The sequence below is a fragment of the Frankliniella occidentalis genome, unplaced genomic scaffold (genome assembly GCF_000697945.3).
Source record: "Frankliniella occidentalis isolate FOCC.00 unplaced genomic scaffold, Focc_3.1 Scaffold2, whole genome shotgun sequence".
Classification (NCBI taxonomy): domain Eukaryota; kingdom Metazoa; phylum Arthropoda; class Insecta; order Thysanoptera; family Thripidae; genus Frankliniella; species Frankliniella occidentalis.
This window is the reverse complement of record NW_026267132.1, coordinates 4,347,931-4,351,749: the sequence shown is the minus strand read 5'-3', so window position 1 is coordinate 4,351,749 and position 3,819 is coordinate 4,347,931. Positions and strand designations below refer to the sequence as shown.

The window sequence follows — 3,819 nt, the reverse complement described above, 5'->3', positions numbered from 1 at the left end:
GGGAGTGGAGTGAGGCAAGCAAAGTTCACGGTCAAAGTATGCATGGGCGCGGGCCGTGTGGGCGAGGCGGCGGGGCGGGGCTTGGCGGCCGCGGGGTCTTTGCGTTTGATAGAGCTGGACGCGACGGATTATGAGTGGCAGCCTAATGGCTTTCTTCCTGTGGCAGTGAGCCTCGGGGCACCGCAGGGCCACCAGCAGCACCCGGGCCTAGTCCCCACTCGGGCGCCTCCCCGCCGCACGACATGTGCCCAAAATACAACAAAAACAGAAAAGCAGGAGGAGGAGGAGTAAATAATAAGACGTTCGTGTTCGACTCAATCCTCGGACCCGAGATTAGACTGGGAAGCTCCATTTGAAGAAAAGATAGCAGAAAATAATAATATATGTTCCGGTGTGACAAAATAGAATGCGTGGTTGTTCCATAAGGAAGACAACAAAACGACAAAAGTGAGGTGGTATTCCACCATAAACGCAAAGTTATAGTTTTCGCCTCTTTCTAAATTTACAACGTTGAAACGTTTTTACGTGGAAACGTAAAACCGGTGACGCGTTTCTGTTTGAAGCACGAAATTTTGCGAAATAAATGTGAACCAGAGACTCATAAAGAGAAAAAGCTCTCTGACAAGAATTGAAAAATAAAGTCCTTCAACAGAACTGCAAGTACGTCGGAACGTCCCTCTCCCCTTCCCCTTATCAGTCTGTCTGACAGTCTCTGTTTGGCTTCCCCTACCCCGCTGCGCCTTGCTGCTTTTCTCTTGGTACTCAACATAGCAGGCTGCAGGGCCCTCCCCCGCTCCCCATATCCCAGCTCACTGCTAGTGCAGCCCTTGGGAAAACACTGACCTAGTTCCGACCACTACCTCGACCAGCAGCGCTACCGCGGCCACCACCACTGTGTGCTCACAGAGCCGGCCGACGCATCGCTCAGCCCCATATTCGTCGCAGACACTTCGCTTTTAAAGTTACGGGAGAAATAAGTCTCAAAGGTAACTTACACACGAGGTCAAGGTTGTTAGAAGGGATGGAGGTGCGGAGTGAAGTGCACCGGACACTCTCATTCTGTTACTGATTTTTTCACCACTTGTCAGTATTCCTCTGCTCCGTGAAACCAAGCTACTGACAAAACAAACTGTTTTCATCAGTAAATACAAAATAATTTCATTTTCATTTCCTGGCACGTTTTTTTTTAATCAGTGAGTTACTTTCAACAATAAACAGAATAAGCAACAAATTAGACAGTAATCCTGCTACGTATAAACGTTTATAAGCTATCAATAAATAAATCAGTACGCAGGCCTGAGAGTGAAACCACAATAAAGTATGACGAAGTGCCTGGACCGTTCGGCATACGAAAGTCCCGGACGAACTCCGATTTAGATCTAAAATGGGTCGATCAGTCGACAAGCCACGACTGGCCCGCGTGTCGTTGTCCGTCTGTCAAGGCAAATAATTTAATGACAGTGTGGGAAGTATTTATGATTCACGGGCTTGTCTAGGATAAACTGGAACAAAAAGGAAAACTGTACACTCTCAATTGAAATTGTTTGTGAAAATATAGAGAACATAAAATAAGTTGGGTGGGCTTGCGCGCGCGAGCCATGCGTGAACGTGCAGGAAGCAGGAAATAAAATTCTAGCCGCGTCCGAACGAGATGGCCGCTGCTCTGGTGAGAGGGGATAGAAGGAGCTCCGGGCACGCCACGGTGCTCAGGCTCGAAAAGAAGAAGAAGAAGAAGAAGAAGAAGAAGAAGAAGAAGAAGAAGAAGAAGAAGAAGAAGAAGAAGAAGAAGAAGAAGAAGAAGAAGAAAGTAGTAAATGATTTTTCGTATGCTCACTTGACAAAATTCCTGCCAAATCTATTTTACATAAATTCTGCGAATATTAATAAGTAGAATACTACGATGCCTCCTAACGACAAAGTTCGATCTTCAGCGGCACGGTTACACAAAATTTGATCTGCGGCGGCCTGGTTACACAAAGTCCAATGTGCAGCGGCACGGTTACACAAAGTTCGATCTGCTTTTCGCCGCTCGCGGGAGTCGCATAAGTTTAGACCTCAACTACAGTCTTGCTGCGACAGCATTCAATTTTTTCTTTGGAGTATGTTCTTTGATCTTTTTCAGACATGAAGCAGATTTTACTTTTTTCTATCTGCAATATTGACGAGAATATGAATACATTTAGGCTACGCTGCAGAAATCGCCAGAATGTAGATCGAACTTTGTGTAACCGGGTCGCTGGAGATCGAACTTTGTGTAACCGTGCCGCTGAAGATCGAACTTTATCGTTAGGAAGGAGGCATCGATTACTATAACATTCGATACAACAAAGAGGGGTGGGGAAAGAAAGCAAACCAGGCTGGGAAATCAGCGAGGTTGCGCGACGTGCACTCCAGACTGTCGGCGGCAGCAGGCTTCGTGGGGTGGGGGTAATTTGCATACGCAATATATAGCGACCCGCTGCAATTATCTTCGCGGCAGAGACGCATGGACGCGTCGCGCGGGGCGGGGCACCAAAGTCCCCCGAGGAGAGGCTGCTCCGCTCGCCTGCGGCTGAGGCCACTATATGAGGCCTGCTGGAGTTCTCAGAGCTGAGAGGTGTTCTCACATGTTTCTCGCCGCCCCGCCTGGCGCCATGTGACGCCAGTAATTCATCCTCGTTTGTTGCTCTGCTGGGTCCATCACGCGGCCCCTTCCCTCCCTTTGCACTCCCATCCCTCAGCGCACACCGCGGCGGCTGAGCCCCACGCAACACTCACCACCCCCCACCACCGACCGACTCGTACACTCTAAGTGACATGGGACAATGTCCAGCAATAACACGTGTGAAATCTTGTGAACTGAATTCTTTGCAAAGAATGTTAAGGATGCTTACGCGGTATTTTACCGATTCGGTATCGATTACCAAACTTGATTTGTTTGCTAGCAGAAGTATGGTGAGAACAGGAATAGTGTGCAATTAAGGGCAAAACGGCGGGATTTTGTCCATCTACCGTAGTGAAGTCTGGTTTATTGGAGCGACAAAAACGACAAACGACAGCAGCTGACTGCCGGATGACAACTATGTCAATTCAAATGTGTACATTTTTAAAAGCGTGCATGCTATGTACATTAATGTATGTAATGTAACATATTTGAATTGACAGAGAAGGTGGTGATAAAAATTGCCAACATAAAACTTTCAACACTTCCATTCCCCGTTTTCGCACTACTCTGCTATTCTCGCTCGCATGTCGCGCTTCCGAACGGGTGAAACAAAACAAGACTGAGCACGCAACTCCTCGTCTCAGTAGTTTGTGATGACCGTTTCCGAAAACACCTACAACGGAGTTCACAAAAGCAGCAAAGATTAATTATTGCGCGCGGGCCTTGTTGGCTCGATTCATTGCTAACTTCGCCTGCATCCGAGATGGGAACAGAAGTCGGGTCGAACTCGAATGGAGCAGGCCCGGTCCCCCAGGGGGTGGCCCGTCGTGCCCTGTTGTTGCCGTGCTCGCTGCCGGCAGAGCTCTGTCGGCCGACCGGTTACGGCTGTCGCGACTCAAAACTCACTTCGCGCTGAGCTGGTTAACTATTTACTACTATTTGCGCCTGAGCCAGAACTACGATATATCGGACTAAAGTATTTATTTCGCACCGTGTACCCACGAATCCAACCTGTGTGTGGAAGTTGTGTGTGTGGAGAGAGGGTAGGGGGGCGACGTTTTATAAAGCACCTCAGCACGGTAAGTGCCTACATCGTTTATGACACCTCAAAATGTCTCCGAGCCCAAGGCTGATGGAGAAACTTTAGCGAAGCGAGGTCGAGCACCGGTGGTGGT

The 3,819-nt window shown here is 48.5% G+C and overlaps 1 protein-coding gene across 5 annotated transcripts in view; it reads right to left on the bottom strand.

Moving 5' to 3' along the window:
- LOC113211637 (chondroadherin) overlaps positions 1-3,819 on the bottom strand; it is a 116,890-nt gene that overhangs the window by 12,301 nt on the left and 100,770 nt on the right. The gene's annotated exons all lie outside the window — the stretch shown is intronic.